The following is a 24,370-nucleotide window of genomic DNA, read 5'->3' as shown; positions in this document are numbered from 1 at the left end:
GGTTTCACCCTCGATTTTCCTCCGGTCAGGTGGAATCCTCGGATTGTCCTGGAGTGGATGCGGTGGTGGAGAGATTGCATCACATCTGGGGGCAGGTTATGGACAATTTGAAGTTGTCCCAGGAGAAGACTCAGCGTTTTGCCAACCGTCATCGTCGTGTTGGTTCTCGGCTTTGTGTTGGAGATTTGGTGTGGTTGTCTTCTCGTTTTGTCCCTATGAGGGTCTCTTCTCCTAAGTTTAAACCTCGGTTCATCGGCCCTTATAGAATATTGGAGATTCTTAATCCTGTTTCTTTCCGTTTGGACCTCCCTGCGTCCTTTTCCATTCATAACGTTTTTCATCGGTCGTTATTGCGCAGGTATGAGGTACCTGTTGTACCTTCAGTTGAGCCTCCTGCTCCGGTGTTGGTTGAGGGTGAGTTGGAGTACGTTGTGGAGAAAATTTTGGACTCTCGTGTTTCCAGACGGAGACTCCAGTATCTGGTCAACTGGAAGGGTTACGGCCAGGAGGATAATTCTTGGGTCAATGCATCTGATGTTCATGCTTCTGATCTTGTTCGTGCCTTCCATAGGGCTCATCCTGGTCGCCCTGGTGGATCTGGTGAGGGTTCGGTGCCCCCTCCTTGAGGGGGGGGTACTGTTGTGAATTTGGATTCTGGGCTCCCCCGGTGGCCGCTTGTGGAATTGGACTTGTCATCCTCTTTCCTGTTTCACCTGGTTCCATCAGTAGTGGGTGTCGCTATTTAAGCTCATTTCTCTGGTGGTTTCTTGCCGGTCAACTATGTTATCTGATGCCTTTCAGTGCTTGTTCCTGCTTCTGACAACTACTAGATAAGTTGGACTTTTGTCCATGTTTCGTTTTGCCTATTTGTTCCAGTTCACAGCTGAAGTTTTGTTACTGTGTCTGGAAAGCTCTCGTTGATCAGGGATTGCTACTCTGGCGTTATGAGTTAATGCCAGAGTTTAAGGTAATCTCTGGATGGTGTTTTGTTAGTGTTTTTCTGCTGACCATGAAAGTATACTATCTGTCTTCTGCTATCTAGTAAGCGGACCTCAAATTTGCTAAGACTATTTTCCTGCTGCGTTTGTTGTTTCATCTGAACTCACCGTCATTATATGTGGGGGGCTACTGTCTTCTTTGGAATATTTCTCTAGAGGTGAGCCAGGTCTTATATTTCCCTCTGCTAGCTATTTAGGTCTTAGGCCAGAGCTGGGCATCTAGCAATAAATAGGAAATGCTACCTGGCTATTTCTAGTTGCGCGGCAGGCTTAGTTCATGGTCAGTATAGTTCCATCTTCCGAGAGCTTGTCCCTCTATAGGCTTGCTATGATCTCTGCCTGCAGAGATCATGACACAAACCAATCCATCTAAGTCTGCATTCCAAATGGCACTCCTTCCCTCCCGAGCTCTGCCATGCGCCCAAACAGTGGTTCCCCCCACATATGGGGTATCAGCGTACTCAGGACAAATTGGACAGCAACTTTTTAGATCCAATTTATCCTGTTACCCTTGTGAAAATACAAAACTGGGGGCTAAAAATCATTTTTGTGAAAAAAAAAATAATTTTTATTTTCACGGCTCTGCATTATAACCTGTAGTGAAACACTTGAGGGATCAAAGCTCTCAAAACACATCTATATAAGTTCCTTAGGGGGTCTACTTTCCAAAATGGTGTCACTCGTGGGGGGGGGTTAATGTTTAGGCACATCAGGGGCTCTCCAAACGCGACATGGCGTCCCATCTTAATTCCAGTCAATTTTACATTGAAAAGTCAAATAGCGCTCCTTCCCTTCCGAGCTCTGTCATGCGTCCAAACAGTCATTTACCCCCACATATGGGGTATCCACGTACTCAGGACAAATTGCACAACAACTTTTGTGGTCTAATTTCTTCTCTTACCCTTGGGAAAATAAAAAATTGGGGCAAAAAGATAATTTTTGTGAAAAAATATGATTTTTTATTTTTACGGCTCTGCATTATAAACTTCTGTGAAGCACTTGGTGGGTCAAAGTGCTCACCACACATCTAGATAAGTTCCTTAGGGGGTCTACTTTCCAAAATCGTGTCACTTGTGGGGGGTTTCAATGTTTAGGCACATCAGGGGCTCTCCAAACGTAACATGGCGTTCCATCTCAATTCCAGTCAATTTTGCATTGAAAAGTCAAATAGCGCTCCTTCCCTTCCGAGCTCTGCGGTGCGCTCAAACAGTGGTTTACCCCCACATATGGGGTATCGGCGTACTCAGTTCAAATTGTACAACAACTTTTGGTGTCCATTTTCTCCTGTTACCTTTGGTAAAATAAAACAAATTGGAGCTGAAATAAATTTTGTGTAAAAAAAATTTAAATGTTAATTTTTATTTAAACATTCCAAAAATTCCTGTGAAACACCTGAAGGGTTAAAAAATTTCTTGAATGTGGTTTTGAGCACCTTGAGGGGTGCAGTTTTTAGAATGGTGTCACACTTGGGTATTTTCTATCATATAGACTCCTCAAAATGACTTCAAATGAGATGTGGTCCCTAAAAAAAAAATATAGTGTTGTAAAAATGAGAAATTGCTGGTCAACTTTTAACCCTTATAACTCCCTAAAAAAGTTCAAAGTTGGAAAATTGCGAAATTTTCAAAATTTTCGCCAATTTTCCATTTTTTTCACAAATAAACGCAAGTTATATTGAAGAAATTTTACCACTGTCATGAAGTACAATATGTCGTGAGAAAACATTGTCAGAATCGCCAAGATCCATTAAAGCATTCCAGAGTTATAAACTCATAAAGGGACAGTGGTCAGAATTGTAATAATTGGCCCGGTCATTAAAGTGCAAACCACCCTTGGGGGTAAAGAGGTTAAATAATTCGGCAAAGAGAGAACCATCATACCATTAAAAAATGCTAGTGGATTTTCATGGGCCCATCCAGTATGCAGGTTCCAAGACGTAATGGGGTGCATATGACTGACTATGCAGCAATGCTGGCCTTGCTGCCAATGTGTAAAACAAAGGAGTATTGGAGTACAAAATGCATATTGTGAAGTGGATTTTCATGGGCCCATCTAGTATGTGGGTTGCAAGGTGTAATGGGGTGCCATAGACTGACTATGCCGCAGGGCTGGCCTTGCTGCCAATGTGTAAAACAAAGGCGTACGGAGCAAAAAATGCATATTGTGAAGTGGATTTTCAGGGGCCCATCCAGTATGTGGGTTCAAAGGCTTATTGGGGTGCATTATGATTTGGTACCATGGCAGGCCTTGAATTCAATGCAACACTTTTTCAAGAGTCCCCCTTGGACATCTTATGAAAGGGGTATTGTGGTGCATCCTAATTCTTGGCAGCCCATCCACTCACAGCATAGGCTACAACAGCTTAGGAGAACCACTGTTTAATAATGGCCCTTTAAGAAGTTTAATGCTGCCTGATGCAACAATAAAAATAGGCTCTTTATTTTTATATAGCGCTAACATATTCCTCAGCGCTTTACAGTTTGCACACATTATCATCGCTGTCCCTGATGGGGCTCACAATCTAAATTCCCTAACAGTATGTCTTTGGAATGTGGGAGGAAACCGGAGTGCCCTGAGAAAACCCACGCAAACACGAGGAGAACATACAAACTCCTTGCAGATGTTGACCTTGGTGGGATTTGAACCCAGGACTCCAATGCTGCAATGCTAACCACAGAGCCACCGTGCTGACCTGTATGTACTGTTTTGCTATTATAATTAATTTATGACAATTCTGATGGTCATTTAATCAGGCTACCACTACTATTTTTTGTCATAATTCGCTACATGTAAATTTTTGGGGTATATAACACACATAATAATAATAATAATATTTTTTATTTACATAGTGCAAACATTTTCCGGAGCACTTTACACACATACACCTTTATTTTCATCAACTGGAGCTTGATTTTATTTTAGCCATAATCTTAAGATCTTATGATATATTATTGAATACAGTTATATTTTGTGTAGTTTTTTGACTATTTCTTATGTACTTTCTACCATTCCCGCTAGTTTTATGGAGGTTGTCCACATGTGTATGCTGTGCTCAATCAGTACTTGGATATATTGATTATGGCTCTTCCATATTACCTCAGAGATATACTATTCAGACTCTTCTTCCCAGGTACACAGCTGTTATGACTGATACCTCCTTTGATGGCAACACTTCAATGAATGCTTATCAGTCATCCATTATTAGTTTTACTATGGGGCAAGGTTATAGAATACACAAAGCGTACTCACTCATTTAATCATGCATATTTTCGGTGCTCAAAAAGTGCAGAGTTTTACAGTTCCAGTAAAGCAGATGTGATTAATAGAAAGCTCATGCCCTTTTATTCAAACAGCATAAACTGATCTGGGGTGCGTGTTTCTGAAATTCGCTACACGTTAATTTATCTTGTGGGTATGCTGATTTTTAAGTCCAGATTTTCCCCATTGAATTAGATGTGGAAAATCTGCAAGTAAAAAGTGCATGTGTTGTCTCCGCTGTGAAAACTCACTAAAAACGTTAATAAACTTTTGCCTAGGACAAATGCAGAAAAGTATCAAAAGCAAAGGGACTGTATTTACAGCATTGCATATCAAGAAGACAGAAAAAACGCAGAGTGAAAACGAGATAAAAAAGCATGTATAAATGCACTAACAAAACAAAAGAAAACTAATAAAGTTAATAAGTGCAAAAAGAATGCAGAAAATCTGCCTCATCAAAAACTCAACAAATACTCCTTGTGGGAAAGTAGCCTAAAGGACCATTTACTCCAGACTATAATTAGTGAATAAATACTTCTGACTATTGTCTCATTTAAACAGTCCCTAAAATGGCTTAAAAATAATTTTAGGGTTTGTGCATACGATCAATTTTCTTGGATGAGTGCTATCTCTGGATCTCACACATAGCAGTCTTGTTCATGATATTCTATGGGCCTGTGCATGTCTATCTTTTTCCTCGGAGTAAGTGATCAGTGGAAACAAAATCGAAGACTTGCCTAATTTTGACCTGAGTGTCAGCTCAAAATCGATGTGGGTCCTAGAAAAAAAAAAATCGGACTTTACTGGGATGGCACTCGGATTTTCATCAACTGGAGAAGGTGGAGAATTTTTTTTTCTCTCCACACCCGAGAAAAATTGATGGCACGCTGATCAAACTGATCATGACAATTTTTTACGGATCTGCAGACAACAGCTATGTGACTCTACCCATCAGATGATGTGCTGCCGACAACATGATATTCTGGACACAGAATATGATTGTCAGCTTTCTATAGAAAGAGCTAAATGTATAACGTACAGAAAACAAGAAATGTAATGGAGCTGGAATTCAAGGTTAGTTTTAAATGAGCTGAGAGAGTTAACTGTGAGACCTTATGGCTTGGAGATAAACTGATAGCACATTTGTATATACCTGATAAGGATTACAGCATACTTTGTATCCTCAGAGGGAGTGTCTACCAGTGAAAGTGCAAAGGCCTTGACCACATTCCTCCGTGGTAATTCGAGTTCTATAAAGGTTTCCCCTACACATGGCCCCTTTAATACATCGACTGAGACTTCCAGTCTGTGTTTCAGCAGCTGAACGTGAACATTTCTACTCTTCGCCCATCTAACAGGTTTGAAAAACTCTTTTTCCTTGGGCAATATGACATTTACACACACAGAAGCCTTATCTGCTCACTTTTTCAGTTTTGGGATCGCTTGTTGCCTTTTTCTTACTATGTCATTCAGAATGTTTGCTGAAAAATCATTTTATTAATGTAGATGTATTCATCCAGTTAATATTTATGTATTCCTTTAGTAGTGCAAGCTGAGACGCCCAGCACACATCAATTTAATTACCGTTCAACACAACTCTGTAGAGTAATGCGCTACTTGTCTGGCATTTTAATTTGTTTGTGCAATTTCTGTAAAAGAAAAAAAGCAAACTAAAAAAGCAACTTAAGCCTCAGTTTACATGAGAGTTTAATAGTAGCAATTTATATACTGTATGCAACAACATAATCTTTTATGTCACTGTAAAAAATCATTATTTTTTGTAAATGAAGTAATAACAGTGTATGTTAACAGGGCTCGCATTGTACGAAGCTCCTGCCTTTACATGTATGTGCATGAACAACAAACTTCCAAGCAGCTGTTTGAGGATGCAGATGATGCGTGTTTTGCAGTCAATCTCCCTGATGACTACTAATAATGGAATAGATTCATCTTTTTGTTCTAATCTTCTGTTGTACAGCAATCTCCAGTTTAGCATCAACTTGTGCAAAGTTCTATATATTAATTCCCTAAGGTAGCAAACTAAATGTAAATTTGAGCAAATATTCTAAATTAACAACGTGACACCTCAAACAACCATCAATGGTTAATTATTTGATTCTACCATAATACTGACAACGTTCTGGAAAGATATTAGCTTTCTGTATGGATTCCACATGGTTTTATAGGTCATGACTCCCTGCTAAGGTGACATAGGTCCATCAAGTTCAACCCATCTTGACTAGTGATGAGCAAGTGTACTCCTTGCTCGGGTCTTTCCAAGCACGCTCGGGTGGTCTCCGCTTTTGTTGACACAGCTGCAAGATTTACGGCTGCTAGCCAGCCTGAGTACATGTGGGGCTTGCCTAGTTGCTAGGGAATCCCCCCATGTAATCAAGCTGTCTATCAGCTGTAAGTCATACAGCTGAGGCAACGAAAACTAAATCTTCGATCAGTTACAAATAATCAGAGACCACCTGAGCATGCTCGGGAAAACCCGTGCAATGAGTACACTTGCTCATTACTAATCTTTACCAATTATATACTTAAAACCAGCAAAGCCATTGGTTGTGAGAAATGCCCTTAGGCCGGGGTCACAGTTGTGAGTGCAATGCGAGAAAGTTGCGCTAGTCTCTCACATCAATACCGGACACTCGCGATTTGAGTGTGCGGCTGCATGTATTATTATGCAGCTGAACACTCCGGTCAGAATCGTTGGCGGCAGTGCCAGGAATTGATGCAAGAGAGTTCCTCTCATTCTAATGAAGTTGGGTCAATAAAACATGGCATAAATCAAGAAAAACACACACCCAGTGCAAAATGTAAAATATTACTAATGAAATGCCAACAGAAGGCAATAGCCGAAACGTGCGTAGGAGCACGCACCATCACACACAGGAGGTAATTTTTGTACTTGTTTGTTTCTTTGTTTCCATAGTTCTTCACATCTCTTTGAGAGGTATTCCACTTGGAAACTTGATTTTCCTATTTGTTTACAATATGCTGTGAAGAATTGGACTTTAGTTACTTGTATGCACAACCTCTACATGTGACATGGTGGGTGGCTGGTGCCATTTGTTTGGGTTCCGACTATTTTAAATTTTGATTGTGCTTTTTTGTCTTTACATTGGTAATACAATTTTGTACTTTTTATTATGAATACATAATTGTGTACATTTTTTCAGCCTGAGTTCCTCTCATTGCACACGCTGTGTGACACCAGCCTTAAAGAGATTGTCCACCTTTTGGGAACAATTTCTTGTTTAATTGCATGCAATTTGAGCTAAAAATCATTTTTGCGACTGGGTTTCATTCCTAATGTTATATTTTTGCCTCCTATAGCCACTGTATTACACTGAGTATTGCCGGCCGCAGAATCAGGTAACAGGTTCAGCCACATTATTTTATCAGATGTGTTGGGTACATGAATTTGTGGCACTTACTATTATACAGGTATGACATGTTCTTATCACAGACTTCACAGCTCTCTAGTCAGGGCCGGACTGGGACTAAAATTCAGCCCTGGCATTTGAAGTTACACAGGCCCACTTGTCACACGGTGACTGTATAATACCTTTGTACACTTGTAGGCAGGGCCGGTTTTAGGCAAAGTGGGGCCCTAGGCAAAGTTTAAAATGGGGCCCCAAATGCTAACATATTGCACATCACACAAAAGCATTTCGGTTGTATTTACTTACATGCGCTGATCTCAGGCCGCTAAATGAGTTTGATCGACCATACTGAAGTTGTTCAACGCTTGTTTCCCGGCCTCTTTCCACCGTCTGAGACATAATGATGGGACAGAACGATCACTAACAGATCACCATACAGTATCATGTTATCAGCAGCACATCTACAGTTTACGCTGGCAATGTGCTGCTGAGAACAATGATTTTTGTTCCGGCAAAAACAATCTGAATATGCAGCATTTTACTTGTTTAGTAAAATATACCCCATAGTCCTCCATATATTATAATGTGCACCATAGTCCTCCATATATTAAAATACACTGCTCAGTCCTCCACAGAGCATAATACACTCCTCATAGTGCTCCATATAGTATAATGCAGCGCCATAGTCATCCATGTAGTACAATTCACTTCCCATAGTATAATGCACCCCATAGTTCTTCATATAGTATAACGTATTCCCCATAGTCCTCGATACAGTATAATGCAGCCCACATACAGTATAATGCAGCCACCACCCTACAGAGTATAATGTAACCCCCCATAGAATATAATGCAGCCCCCCCAATAGAGTATGATGAAATCACCCCTCATAGAATATATATATAACACAGCCCCCCCCATAGAATTTAATGTAGCCCCAAATAGAATAGAATACAGCCCACCTCCCCATAGAATATAATGCAGCCCCATCAGAGTATGATGCAATCATCCCTCATAAAATCTAATACAGCCCCCCATAGAATATAATACAGCCCACCTCCCCATAATATATAATGCAGCCCCCCATAGTATAAGACAGCCTCCCCCATAGAATATAATATACCCCCATAGTATAACACAGCCTCCCCTACAGAATATAATATACCCCCGCAATAGTATATAACACAGCCACATAGTATATAACATGGCCTCCCCCATAGAATATAATATACCCCCTATAGTATATAGCAAAGCCCGCATAGTATATAGCACAACTTGCATAGTATATAGCACAGCCTGCATAATATAGCACAGCCCGCGTAGTATACAGCACAGCCCGCACAGGGGTATATAGAGCACAGCCCGCACAGGGGTATATAGAGCACAGCCCGCACAGGGGTATATAGAGCACAGCCCGCACAGGGGTATATAGAGCACAGCCCGCACAGGGGTATATACAGCACAGCCCACACAGGGATATATAGAGCACAGCCCACACAGGGGTATATACAGCCCACCCACACAAGGGTATATACAGCCCAGCCCACACAGGAGTATATACAGCCCAGCCCACACAGGGGTATATACAGCCCAGCCCACACAGGGGTATATACAGCCAAGCCCACACAGGGGTATATACAGCACAGCACAGGGGTATATACAGCCCAGCCCACACAGGGGTATATACAGCAGAGCCCACACAGGGGTATATACAGCAGAGCCCACACAGGGGTATATACAGCAGAGCCCACACAGGGGTATATACAGCAGAGCCCACACGGGTATATACAGCAGAGCCCACACAGGGGTATATACAGCAGAGCCCACACAGTATACAGCAGAGCCCACACAGGGGTATATTCAGCAGAGCCTATACAGTATACAGCAGAGCCCACACAGGGGTATATACAGCAGAGCCCACACAGTATACAGCAGAGTCCACACAGGGGTATATACAGCAGAGCCCACACAGTATAAGTCAGAGCCCACACAGGGGTATATACAGCAGAGCCCACACAGTATACAGCAGAGCCCAAACAGGGGTATATACAGCAGAGCCCACACAGTATACAGCAGAGCCCACACAGGGGTATATACAGCAGAGTCCACACAGGGGTATATACAGCAGAGCCCACACAGTATAAATCAGAGCCCACACAGGGGTATATACAGCAGAGCCCACACAGTATACAGCAGAGCCCAAACAGGGGTATATACAGCAGAGCCCACACAGTATACAGCAGAGCCCACACAGGGGTATATACAGCAGAGCCCACACAGTATACAGCAGAGCCCACACAGGGGTATATACAGCAGAGCCCACACAGTATACAGCAGAGCCCACACAGGGGTATATACAGCAGAGCCCACACAGGGGTGTATATAGCAGAGCCCACACAGGGGTATATACAGCAGAGCCCACACAGTATACAGCAGAGCCCTCACAGGGGTGTATACAGCAGAGCCCACACAGGGGTGTATATAGCAGAGCCCACACAGGGGTATATACAGCAGAGTCCACATCTCGTCACCCCCCCCCCCCCCCGATAATGGCCCCACAGTCCAGTTAAAAAAAAAACAAAAACACTCTCCTCACCTTTCCTTTTGCCCACGCTGCGCGCTGCTCCTGGCTCCTGTCTCCTGTCTCGGCGGCTGCAGTCTGCCCGGGACACAGCAGGTGCGCGATGATATGACGTCATCGCGCACCCGCAGTGTCAGAGGCAGAGCGGGGAATGATGGGAGAGGGGGCGTCAGGTGACGCTCTCTCCTCCATCATTGCATTGAACTATACCGGCGTCATAGACGCCGGTATAGTTAAATGCGGCGGCGGCACTTTGGGGGAAAAACAGTGCAGCGGCCCACTACTGGCACCGGCCCTTCTGGCATTTGCCAGAAGTGCCCGATGGCCAGTCCGGCCCTGTCTCTAGTCAATCCATGCAATGGCTGCTGGTGGAGGTACATGTGACCAGACCAGTCCATCTGTCTTGTCCAATTGAAACCCTCACTTGAGAAAACTGCGTTTCCATTGGAGGAGACTGATGAAAAGATCTGGCCACATGCTTCTCCACCATAAACCATTGTATGGACAGCAGATTTGTGCCATCTGTGAGGAAAACTACACTAACACGAGCTGGAGGAGAAGCTTTGATACCTTTATAATAGTGATATGATACAAAATTATGTCCCCAATGCATCTTTTAAAATAAAGATAATATGGCTGACCTCATTATTGCTTCCAGCAATAGACAGTACAATACAGCAGTTATAGGAGGCAAATGGTGCAAAATTTTAATGAACCCAATTGCAAACCTAATTTTTTGACAAAATTGCATGCATTTAAGTAAGAAAAAAAATGTCCTCACTAATAGTGAAAAAAAATGTCTCATTTTGAAATACAGTTCGAAATCAATATGTGCATTTGCACTTTATGTTTTGCGTTCTGACCATAAGCTATGTTGGTTTGTGGCTAACCACCACTGTTGCCGTGCGCGCTGGGTCATGTACGCCATTCTTTCTGTGTTTTTTTGTGATTGACCTAGGCTGCTGTACACACATACAGCAGCCCTGCCCTGCTTTAGGCTTCGTTTGATTGTGCACCTGTGTCCAAGCCTGTCTCACCCTTTATCTGTGGTGCTGGTTAGGCAGTGTGGAGGTTTTACTTGAAATGTCTGTGTCCAGACCTAGTCAACCTTTATCTGTGCTTGCTCTTTCTGGCGCCATGGGAGTGATTCAGAAATGCTTCAGGTACAGCTTACATTTAATGTGGTCTTGCTTTTAATACATTTAGGAGGCCGTACTGGCACAGCGAATATAAAAAACGTAGAGTAGGACTGCCCCATTATGAGAATGCCGTGAAGTGGCGGAGTGGCTCAAAGAATTGATCAATTGTATGCTAAATGTCTCATTTTGAAATACAGTTAGAAATCAATATGTGCATTTGCACTTTATGTTTTGTGTTCTGACCATAAGCAGCGCTGGCTTCTCCCCTTTTTTTTACTCCCTAATAGTGGGCAACACCTTTAAGACATAATATCTGCAATTACTAACTCTTGTGGTCAGCCATTCCAAGGCTTCACTGCTCTAACTGTAAAGAACCCTTTTCTATTTAAATGCCTGAATCGTCTTTACTCCAGAAGTAATAAATGTCCCTTGCCCTTCATAAAGTCTGTAGAAGGAATAAGTCATCACTTTTTTTTAAATAGAAACTTCCAAATGACGGACACAATTTTATTCCTTGTCAGTAAACATTTAAGATTCTTTTTAAAATATAGCTAGAACAATTTATTAACTTTTCCCCTCTTTAAAAAAATATGTAATGTAAGCATCTATTAGCTCAACCTAATACATAGAATGTAAAATGCTTCATTTTTATGTTTAGATGTGTATACTTTTAATATAAAAGGTATACATGTCATTGGACTGCTATTCATTAATAGGTATGTTTACTTTGTAACCAAAGACATCAGAGATTGGGAAGGGCCTTATAGCATCTGTATACCTATAGTATATGTGTTTCTTGTAGCCAATACGGAATTTACTACCTAGATAAATGGTGTTATATGCCAGTACTGTAGAAAAAGACATCAAAGTCATGAACTGCACATTGAAATATCATACGCTGATCTAATAACGCTAGGCAAAAATTTACAAAAATGAATAAGAGGTTCTTAGTTTAACATCTTGATTAGAATATATCAAGCTCAGTACCATATCATGGTGAACCTCTCAGTAGGTCCCTAAAGGTACCGTTACACTAAACGACTTACTAACGATCATGACCAGCGATGCGATCGTTGGTAAGTCGTTGTGTGGTTGCTGGGGAGCTGTCACACAGACAGCTCTCTCCAGCGACCAACGATCAGGGGAACGACTTCGGCATCGTTGAAACTGTCTTCAACGATGCCGAAGTCCCCCTGCAGCACCCGGGTAACCAGGGTAAACATCGGGTTACTAAGCGCAGGGCCGCGCTTAGTAACACGATATTTACCCTGGTTACCATTGTAAAAGTAAAAAAACCCACTACATAGTCACCTTCTGATGTCTGTCACATCCCCCGACGTCCACAGGGTTACGTGCTGCTGCCGAGAGCTTCCTGCACTCACTGAATGTGTCAGCGCCAGCAGCAGCGGTGACGTCACCGCTGTGCTCTGCTTTACGGCCGGCCGGCGCTGACACATTCAGTGCAGGGAAGCCGCCGGCGGGGGACGTGACAGACATCAGAAGGTGAGTATGTAGTGTTTTTTTTTAACTTTTACAATGGTAACCAGGGTAAATATCGGGTTACTAAGCGCGGCCTTGTGCTTAGTAACCCGATGTTTACCCTGGTTACAAGTGAACACATCGCTGGATCGGTGTCACACACACCGATCCAGCGATGACAGCGGGTGATCAGCGACAAAATAAAGTTCTTGACTTCTAGCTCCGACCAGCGATATCACAGCGGGATCCAGATCGCTGCTGCGTGTCAAACACAACGAGATCGCTATCCAGGACACTGCAATGCCACGGATCGTCGTCGTTCTCGCTGCAAAGTCGCTTAGTGTGACGGTACCTTAAGAGGATTGTAATGACCTCGGATGCTCATCCAGGTGAAGTGAATTGCAGTGCACAGACTGTCAGGTCTGTGCATGTCAATACATGCTGCCAGCCAGAGTCCAGCAGCTGACATTGGCATGCATGTGACGGTGCGCAGGACAGTGACATCGTGAACTTCATTCACTTGCATGCTGAATTCAACTGCCAGCATCAGAAGAGGACGCCACTCGGTGGGGGAGCAGCGGGGAGGTGAGTATAATGGTTTATTTTTTTTCTATGCAATAAACAACAGTGGCAAAATTGAGTACATATACCAGAATGGGTCCCAGGCTAAAGGACATATACCAGGATAATTTATTTGAAAAAACTGACCGTCACATCCATGCATAGACTAAGTGTGAACAGGTGCTGAACCTAGAGTAACCAACTCATATATAGTCAAGTAAAAAAGGCAGCACACTGCAGCGCTAAGACATGCAAATATGAAACATGAAAACTGAACTGCAATACTGCACTAGAAATATGAAAAATGAGAGCGTTTAGCGCATAAAAATGGCCAATTTTATGTGTACCTGATAGCCCCTTTACGGCATCTCTCGTATATCAGGTCCTACGCTTGCCTACCTCACTGAGAATAAACGTCTCCATGTGAATGGGTACCTGTGAAGACCTCTTCCTAGACTCATATTCTCTCTCTCTGTGGAGGGGTACCGGACCTGCTGCGATTAAAACACCTGGGCTAGGAGGCGGAGTGCTCAGTCAGAAGGCTAAATAATATATTTGAAAAAACTGACCGTCACATCCATGCATAGACTAAGTGTGAACAGGTGCTGAACCTAGAGTAACCAACTCATATATAGTCAAGTAAAAAAGGCAGCACACTGCAGCGCTAAGACATGCAAATATGAAACATGAAAACTGAACTGCAATACTGCACTAGAAATATGAAAAATGAGAGCGTTTAGCGCATAAAAATGGCCAATTTTATGTGTACCTGATAGCCCCTTTACGGCATCTCTCGTATATCAGGTCCTACGCTTGCCTACCTCGCTGAGAATAAACGTCTCCATGTGAATGGGTACCTGTGAAGACCTCTTCCTAGACTCATATTCTCTCTCTCTGTGGAGGGGTACCGGACCTGCTGCGATTAAAACACCTGGGCTAGGAGGCGGAGTGCTCAGTCAGAAGGCTAAATAAAATATTTGAAAAATATCAGGTACACATAAAATTGGCCATTTTTATGCGCTAAACACTCTCATTTTTCATATTTCTAGTGCAGTATTGCAGTTCAGTTTTCATGTTTCATATTTGCATGTCTTAGCGCTGCAGTGTGCTGCCTTTTTTACTTGACTATATATGAGTTGGTTACTCTAGGTTCAGCACCTGTTCACACTTAGTCTATGCATGGATGTGACGGTCAGTTTTTTCAAATATATTATTTAGCCTTCTGACTGAGCACTCCGCCTCCTAGCCCAGGTGTTTTAATCGCAGCAGGTCCGGTACCCCTCCACAGAGAGAGAGAATATGAGTCTAGGAAGAGGTCTTCACAGGTACCCATTCACATGGAGACGTTTATTCTCAGCGAGGTAGGCAAGCGTAGGACCTGATATACGAGAGATGCCGTAAAGGGGCTATCAGGTACACATAAAATTGGCCATTTTTATGCGCTAAACGCTCTCATTTTTCATATTTCTAGTGCAGTATTGCAGTTCAGTTTTCATGTTTCATATTTGCATGTCTTAGCGCTGCAGTGTGCTGCCTTTTTTACTTGACTATATATGAGTTGGTTACTCTAGGTTCAGCACCTGTTCACACTTAGTCTATGCATGGATGTGACGGTCAGTTTTTTCAAATATATTATTTAGCCTTCTGACTGAGCACTCCGCCTCCTAGCCCAGGTGTTTTAATCGCAGCAGGTCCGGTACCCCTCCACAGAGAGAGAGAATATGAGTCTAGGAAGAGGTCTTCACAGGTACCCATTCACATGGAGACGTTTATTCTCAGCGAGGTAGGCAAGCGTAGGACCTGATATACGAGAGATGCCGTAAAGGGGCTATCAGGTACACATAAAATTGGCCATTTTTATGCGCTAAACGCTCTCATTTTTCATATTTCTAGTGCAGTATTGCAGTTCAGTTTTCATGTTTCATATTTGCATGTCTTAGCGCTGCAGTGTGCTGCCTTTTTTACTTGACTATATATGAGTTGGTTACTCTAGGTTCAGCACCTGTTCACACTTAGTCTATGCATGGATGTGACGGTCAGTTTTTTCAAATATATTATTTAGCCTTCTGACTGAGCACTCCGCCTCCTAGCCCAGGTGTTTTAATCGCAGCAGGTCCGGTACCGCTCCACAGAGAGAGAGAATATGAGTCTAGGAAGAGGTCTTCACAGGTACCCATTCACATGGAGACGTTTATTCTCAGCGAGGTAGGCAAGCGTAGGACCTGATATACGAGAGATGCCGTAAAGGGGCTATCAGGTACACATAAAATTGGCCATTTTTATGCGCTAAACGCTCTCATTTTTCATATTTCTAGTGCAGTATTGCAGTTCAGTTTTCATGTTTCATATTTGCATGTCTTAGCGCTGCAGTGTGCTGCCTTTTTTACTTGACTATATATGAGTTGGTTACTCTAGGTTCAGCACCTGTTCACACTTAGTCTATGCATGGATGTGACGGTCAGTTTTTTCAAATATATTATTTAGCCTTCTGACTGAGCACTCCGCCTCCTAGCCCAGGTGTTTTAATCTCAGCAGGTCCGGTACCCCTCCACAGAGAGAGAGAATATGAGTCTAGGAAGAGGTCTTCACAGGTACCCATTCACATGGAGACGTTTATTCTCAGCGAGGTAGGCAAGCGTAGGACCTGATATACGAGAGATGCCGTAAAGGGGCTATCAGGTACACATAAAATTGGCCATTTTTATGCGCTAAACGCTCTCATTTTTCATATTTCTAGTGCAGTATTGCAGTTCAGTTTTCATGTTTCATATACCAGGATAAGTGACCTATTACCTGGATGGGGCCCACAATAAGGAACATAAACCAGGTGTAATAATGCTACTCACCTGGGAGCGTTCTGAGGTATTACAGGAACTGTTTCTAGTTAAACTCTGGCTGGTTTATTGCAGTCTCATAAAACACATCATAATAAATTCAAATACAGCCCTTGCTCAGCATAAAGAAAAAGATAAAGCAAACAGTACATACAATAGTGCTGGTTAGACCGCTTGGCTATAGTAAAGGCACTCAATCCAGGAGGTGTGTGACCTCCACACACACTGACTTGTGTTAGTCAAACAAGTCTCATTTTACAAAGTGAACCACAGCCAGGGGTGGAGATATGGTGAGCATGCATTAAAGTGCTCATAATCAATTTGTTATGACCGATTAACCCCTTTAAGTCCTATATGTGCTAAAGAATTGCCCCAGGATGAGGTCCAGAATAAGGGACATATACCAGTATGGGGGATATATACAGGTCCTTCTCAAAAAATTAGCATATAGTGTTAAATTTCATTATTTACCATAATGTAATGATTACAATTAAACTTTCATATATTATAGATTCATTATCCACCAACTGAAATTTGTCAGGTCTTTTATTGTTTTAATACTGATGATTTTGGCATACAACTCCTGATAACCCAAAAAACCTGTCTCAATAAATTAGCATATCAAGAAAAGGTCCTCTAAACGACCTATTACCCTAATCTTCTGAATCAACTAATTAACTCTAAACACATGCAAAAGATACCTGAGGCTTTTAAAAACTCCCTGCCTGGTTCATTACTCAAAACCCCCATCATGGGTAAGACTAGCGACCTGACAGATGTCAAGAAGGCCATCATTGACACCCTCAAGCAAGAGGGTAAGACCCAGAAAGAAATTTCTCAACAAATAGGCTGTTCCCAGAGTGCTGTATCAAGGCACCTCAATGGTAAGTCTGTTGGAAGGAAACAATGTGGCAGAAAACGCTGTACAACGAGAAGAGGTGACCGGACCCTGAGGAAGATTGTGGAGAAGGACCGATTCCAGACCTTGGGGAACCTGAGGAAGCAGTGGACTGAGTCTGGTGTGGAAACATCCAGAGCCACCGTGCATTCCCCAGGTAAAGCCACTTTTGAACCATAAACAGCGGCAGAAGCGCCTGACCTGGGCTACAGAGAAGCAGCACTGGACTGTTGCTAAGTGGTCCCAAGTTCTTTTTTCTGATGAAAGCAAATTTTGCATGTCATTCGGAAATCAAGGTGCCAGAGTCTGGAGGAAGACTGGGGAGAAGGAAATGCCAAAATGCCTGAAGTCCAGTGTCAAGTACCCACAGTCAGTGATGGTGTGGGGTGCCATGTCAGCTGCTGGTGTTGGTCCACTGTGTTTCATCAAGGGCAGGGTCAATGCAGCTAGCTATCAGGAGATTTTGGAGCACTTCATGCTTCCATCGGCTGAAATGCTTTATGGAGATGAAGATTTCATTTTTCAGCACGACCTGGCACCTGCTCACAGTGCCAAAACCACTGGTAAATGGTTTACTGACCATGGTATTACTGTGCTCAATTGGCCTGCCAACTCTCCTGACCTGAACCCCATAGAGAATCTGTGGGATATTGTGAAGAGAAAGTTGAGAGACGCAAGACCCAACACTCTGGATGAGCTTAAGGCCGCTATTGAAGCATCCTGGGCCTCCATAACATCTCAGCAGTGTCACAGGCTGATTGCCTCCATGCCACGCCGCATTGAAGCAGTCATTTCTGCCAAAGGATTCCCGACCAAGTATTGAGTGCATAACTGAACATTATTATTTGATTGTTTTTTTGTTTGTTATTAAAAAACACTTTTATTTGATTGGACGGGTGAAATATGCTAATTTATTGAGACAGGTTTTTTGGGTTATCAGGAGTTGTATGCCAAAATCATCAGTATTAAAACAATAAAAGACCTGACAAATTTCAGTTGGTGGATAATGAATCTATAATATATGAAAGTTTAATTGTAATCATTACATTATGGTAAATAATGAAATTTAACACTATATGCTAATTTTTTGAGAAGGACCTGTATATGTACAGTATATATATACACTGCCTGGGCCTCATCCTGATATATATATATATATATATATATTGGTTCTGTTAGGTTGGGATTTTAACAATTGGATCTGGGATGCCTAAATCTCATGCCAACTTATTATGTAAGATCCCAGACCACGATCACAAGCGCATAAACTTTTCTCTTTATATGAGTATTCCTTTTAAAAATGGTAGTCCTTACAAATAGTTGCATAGCTGTGGTTGTATAATAGGAATGTATCCTGTAGATTTATGATAATGTATATGAAGTGCCCCCACGTAAGGGCAATGGGGTACTCGGCACCGGGTCCTTCGGTATGCTGTGGGGATGTCACGGTGGCCCGACCTGGTCCGTGGCCCTTTAAGGGATGTCCAATAAAAGGGAAAGTTTGTATGGGATAATGTTCATGACGCTACCTATGGTATTCGGTCAGGGTGACCGACGCTGCGGTGAGGGGTCCGCTGGGGTGATGTTATGGCAGCTAGATGGAATACCTTTCCACAGGTGAAGTGTGTCCCCAGGGCTTCCCAGGAGTGTAGGTAGTGATGGTGGACGATGTAAGGTGCAGAGAATAACGAGGTAGGGTTGAGCGACTTTTACTTTTTTAGGATCGAGTCAGGTTTTGCGAAACCTGACTTTGTCAAAAGTCGAGTCGAGTGAAATCGGCCGATTATCGCACAAAGTGGGGATCGACCGAAACATGAAACCCAATGTAAGTCAATGGGGAAGCAAAGTCGGCAGTGAGTGGAGGACAGGAAAACACCAACAGTGCCCATTTTAATGTCAAAAACATCAATTCGTGTCACTTAAGCTTGTGAATCTTAATTTACCTTATAATAATAGTTAGGCATTGAAAATTTGGGGGTCATTTGGCTAAAGTTGTGGGGGGGTATGTTCTGAATTCCGTTCTCGGGCTCCCTCCTGTGGTTGTGAATGGTACTTTGGTGAGTTCTGTCCTTGGACACCCTCTGGTGGCTTTGAGTGGAACTGCTGATCTTTGAGGTTGGCTTTCTCAGCTGCCCTCGTTTATCGCTGCTACTGGCTTCCCTATTTAACTCTGCCCAGGTCGTTAGTTCATGCCAGCTGTCAATGTCTCAGTACTGGTTCAGATCTCTTTTGGATTTCTCTGATGACCTGTCTACTCCAGCAGAAGCTAAGTCCTTGCTAGTCCATTTGCTGTTCATTGGTTTTTTTAATATATTTCTCAGTACATGCTATGTTTTTGTCCAGCTTGCTATTATGATATTTCCTTGCTAGCTGGAAGCTCTGGGGATGCAGAGCTGCACCTCCACACCGTGAGTCGGTGTGAAGGTCTTTTTGCACACTCTGCGTGGTTTTTGTAGTTTTTAATACTGACCGCATAGTTCCCTTTCCTATCCTCTGTCTTTCTAGAGAAGATTCGGTCTCCTTTGCTAAAATCTGTTTCATTCCTGTGTTTGTCACTTCCCTCTTAACTCACAGTCAATATTTGTGGGGGACTACCTTTACTTTGGGGAATTTCTCTGAGGCAAGGTAGGCTCTATTTCTATCTTTAGGGGTAGTTAGCTCTTAGGCTGTGAAGAGGCGTCTAGGGAGAGTTAGGTATGCTCCACGGCTATTTCTAGTGTGTGTGATAGGATTAGGGATTGTGGTCAGTAGAGTTACCACTTCCTCAGAGCTTGTCCCAGGTTTTCCATTTTAACCATCAGGTCATTTCGGGTGCTCCTAATCACTAGGTCCATAACAGTTCAGCTGGCCCACAAAGTGTTAATGCATCTCAAAAGAGGGAAAAGAGAAGTTCTGAGTCAATTTTTTTTTCTTTGCAGCTTGTTTTGTCTTTCTTTTCCCCTTAACCTCTGGGTGGTTCAGGACTCAGTTGTAGATATGGATATTCAAGGTTTGTCCTCTTGTGTGGATCAACTCGCTGCTAGGGTACAGAGTATTCAAGATTATGTAGTTCAGAATCCGATGTTAGAGCCTAGAATTCCAATTCCTGATTTGTTTTCTGGGGATAGATCTAAATTTTTGAATTTCAAAAATAATTGCAGACTGTTTCTTGCTCTGAAACCCCGCTCCTCTGGTGATCCCATTCAGCAAGTAAAGATTATTATTTCTTTGTTGCGTGGTGAGTGACCCGCAAGACTGGGCATTCTCTCTTGAGCCAGGAAATCCTGCATTGCTTAATGTGGATGCATTTTTTCTAGCGCTTGGATTGCTTTATGACGAACCTAATTCTGTGGATCAGGCAGAAAAGATCTTGCTGACTCTATGTCAGGGTCAGGATGAAGCAGAAGTGTATTGCCAGAAGTTTAGAAAGTGGTCTGTGCTTACCCAATGGAATGAGTGTGCCCTGGCAGCAATTTTCAGAAAGGGTCTTTCTGAAGCCCTTAAGGATGTTATGGTGGGGTTCCCCACGCCTGCTGGTCTGAATGAGTCAATGTCTGTGGCCATTTAGATTGATGGGCGTTTGCGCGAGCGCAAAGTTGTGCACCATTTGGCGGTGTCCTCTGAGCGGAGGCCTGAGCCTATGCAATGTGATAGGACTTTGACCAGAGCTGAACGGCAAGAACACAGACGTCGGAATGGGCTGTGTTTTTACTGTGGTGACTCCTCTCATGCTATCTCTGATTGTCCTAAGCGCACTAAGAGGTTCGCTAGGTCTGTCACCATTTGTACTTTGCAGCCTAAATTTCTCTTATCTGTTACTCTGATTTGCTCATTGTCGTCCTACTCTGTTATGGCATTTGTGGATTCGGGCGCTGCCCTGAACTTGATGGACTTGGAGTTTGCCAGGCGTTGTGGTTTTTCCTTGGAGCCTTTGCAGAGTCCTATTCCCTTAAGGGGGATTGATGCTACGCCATTGGCCAAGAATAAACCTCAGTACTGGACTCAGCTGACCATGTACATGGCTCCCGCACATCAGGAAAATATTCGCTTTTTGGTGTTGCATAATTTGCATGATGTTGTCGTGTTGGGTTTGCCATGGTTACAGGTTCATAATCCAGTACTGGATTGGAAATCAATGTCTGTGTCTAGTTGGGGTTGTCAAGGGATACATAGTGATGTTCCTTTGATGTCAATTTCTTCTTCCACTCCTTCTGAAGTCCCTGAGGTTTTGTCGGATTACCAGGATGTATTTGATGAGCCCAAGTCCAGTGCCCTACCTCCTCATAGGGACTGTGATTGCGCTATTAATTTGATTCCTGGTAGTAAGTTCCCTAAGGGCCGACTGTTCAATTTATCTGTGCCAGAACATGCCGCTATGCGGAGTTATGTAAAGGAGTCCTTGGAGAAAGGACATATTCGCCCGTCTTCGTCGCCGTTGGGAGCAGGGTTTTTTTTTTGTGGCCAAGAAGGATGGCTCTCTGAGACCCTGTATAGATTACCGCCTTCTCAATAAAATCACGGTCAAATTTCAGTACCCTTTGCCTCTGTTGTCTGATTTGTTTGCTCGGATTAAGGGGGCTAGTTGGTTTACCAAGATTGACCTTCGAGGGGCATATAATCTTGTGCGTATTAAACAGGGCGATGAATGGAAAACAGCATTTAATACGCCCGAGGGCCATTTTGAGTACCTGGTGATGCCATTTGGGCTTTCTAATGCTCCATCTGTGTTTCAGTCCTTTATGCACGACATCTTCCGGAAGTATCTGGATAGGTTCATGATCGTATATTTGGATGATATTTTGGTCTTTTCGGATGATTGGGAGTCTCATGTAAGGCAGGTCAGGATGGTGTTCCAGGTCCTTCGTGCTAATGCGTTGTTTGTGAAGGGCTCTAAATGCCTCTTTGGAGTTCAGAAGGTTTCCTTTTTGGGCTTCATTTTTTCCCCTTCTACTATCGAGATGGATCCTGTTAAAGTTCAGGCCATTTATGGTTGGACTCAACCTACATCTGTGAAGAGTCTTCAGAAGTTCCTGGGCTTTGCTAATTTTTACCGTCGCTTCATCGCTAATTTTTCTAGTGTGGTTAAGCCTTTGACTGATTTGATGAAGAAAGGCGCTGATGTGGTGAATTGGTCCCCTGCAGCCGTTGAGGCTTTTCAGGAGCTTAAACATTGTTTTACTTCAGTCCCTGTGTTGCGTCAGCCAGATGTTTTGCTCCCTTTTCAGGTCGAGGTTGATGCTTCTGAGATTGGGGCAGGGGCTGTTTTGTCTCAGAGAAGTTCTGATGGCTCCTTGATGAAGCCGTGTGCTTTCTTTTCTAGAAAGTTTTCGCCTGCTGAGCGTAATTATGATGTCGGCAATCGGGAGTTGTTGGCTATGAAGTGGGCATTCGAGGAGTGGCGACATTGGCTTGAGGGAGCCAAACATCGCGTGGTGGTCCTGACTGATCACAAGAATCTGACTTACCTCGAGTCCGCCAAGCGGTTGAACCCTAGACAGGCTCGATGGTCACTGTTTTTCTCCCGTTTCGATTTTGTGGTCTCATACCTTCCGGGATCTAAGAATGTGAAGGCTGATGCCCTTTCTAGGAGTTTTTTGCCTGATTCTCCGGGAGTCCCTGAGCCGGCTGGTATTCTTAAAGAGGGGGTGATTCTGTCTGCCATCTCCCCTGATTTGCGGCGGGTGCTGCAGGAGTTTCAGGCTGATAGACCTGACCGCTGTCCAGTGGAGAAACTGTTTGTCCCTGATAGATGGACTAGTAGGGTTATTTCTGAGGTTCATTGTTCAGTGTTGGCTGGTCATCCTGGGATTTTTGGTACCAGAGATTTGGTTGCTAGGTCCTTTTGGTGGCCTTCCTTGTCACGGGATGTGCGTTCTTTTGTGCAGTCCTGTGGGACTTGTGCTCGGGCCAAACCTTGCTGTTCTCGTGCCAGTGGGTTGCTTTTGCCTTTGCCTGTCCCGAAGAGGCCCTGGACGCATATTTCCATGGATTTTATTTCTGATCTTCCTGTCTCTCAAAGGATGTCTGTCATCTGGGTGGTTTGTGATCGGTTTTCTAAGATGGTCCATTTGGTACCCTTGCCTAAATTGCCTTCCTCCTCTGATTTGGTTCCATTATTTTTTCAGCATGTGGTTCGTTTGCATGGCATTCCGGAGAACATTGTGTCGGACAGAGGTTCCCAGTTTGTTTCTAGGTTTTGGCGGTCCTTTTGTGCTAAGATGGGCATTGATTTGTCTTTTTCTTCAGCGTTCCATCCTCAGACAAATGGCCAAACCGAACGAACCAATCAGACCTTGGAGACCTATCTGAGATGCTTTGTTTCTGCTGATCAGGATGATTGGGTGACCTTCTTGCCATTGGCCGAGTTCGCCCTTAATAATCGGGCTAGTTCTGCTACTTTGGTTTCGCCTTTTTTTTGTAATCCTGGTTTTCATCCTCGTTTTTCTTCAGGGCAGGTTGAGCCTTCTGACTGTCCTGGTGTGGATTCTGTGGTGGACAGGTTGCAGCAAATTTGGACTCACGTGGTGGACAATTTGACGTTGTCTCAGGAGAAGGCGCAACGTTTTGCTAACCGCCGTCGCTGTGTTGGTCCCCGACTTCGTGTTGGGGATTTGGTTTGGTTGTCTTCTCGTTATGTTCCTATGAAGGTTTTTTCTCCTAAGTTCAAGCCTCGTTTCATTGGTCCTTATAAGATTTCTGAAATTATCAATCCTGTGTCGTTTCGTTTGGCCCTTCCAGCTTCTTTTGCCATCCATAATGTTTTCCATAGGTCGTTGTTGCGGAGATATGTGGCGCCTATGGTTCCTTCCGTTGATCCTCCTGCTCCGGTGTTGGTTGAGGGGGAGTTGGAGTATGTGGTGGAGAAGATTTTAGATTCTCGTATTTCGAGATGGAAGCTTCAGTACCTGGTTAAATGGAAGGGCTATGGTCAGGAGGATAATTCCTGGGTTGTTGCCTCCGATGTCCATGCTGCCGATTTGGTTCTTGCCTTTCATTTGGCTCGTCCTGATCGGCCTGGGGGCTCTGGTGAGGGTTCGGTGACCCCTCCTCAAGGGGGGGTACTGTTGTGAATTCCGTTCTCGGGCTCCCTCCTGTGGTCGTGAATGGTACTTTGGCGAGTTCTGTTCTTGGACACCCTCTGGTGGCTTTGAGTGGAACTGCTGATCTTTGAGGTTGGCTTTCTCAGCTGCCCTCGTTTATTGCTGCTACTGGCTTCCCTATTTAACTCTGCCCAGGTCATTAGTTCATGCCAGC

At 43.5% G+C, this 24,370-nt stretch overlaps 1 protein-coding gene across 2 annotated transcripts in view; it reads left to right on the top strand.

Annotated features, from left to right (window-relative positions):
* Positions 1 to 5,068: 5,068 nt before the first annotated feature.
* Positions 5,069 to 24,370, top strand: part of LOC143764771 (3-beta-hydroxysteroid sulfotransferase-like) — a 321,966-nt gene continuing 302,664 nt past the window's right edge. Inside the window, exons 1-2 of one of the 2 annotated variants that reach the window (XM_077250717.1) lie at positions 5,069 to 5,330; positions 5,444 to 5,614. The gene's annotated coding sequence lies outside the window, so the exon portion shown is untranslated. Of the gene's footprint in view, positions 5,331 to 5,443; positions 5,615 to 7,191; positions 7,311 to 24,370 lie in introns of those variants that run through there. The other variant, XM_077250718.1, reaches the window with a different exon arrangement.

The sequence above is a fragment of the Ranitomeya variabilis genome, chromosome 4, assembly GCF_051348905.1.
Source record: "Ranitomeya variabilis isolate aRanVar5 chromosome 4, aRanVar5.hap1, whole genome shotgun sequence".
Lineage (NCBI taxonomy): Eukaryota > Metazoa > Chordata > Amphibia > Anura > Dendrobatidae > Ranitomeya > Ranitomeya variabilis.
Note: the sequence above shows the minus strand (reverse complement) of the source record. Positions and strands in the feature narration are given on the sequence as shown.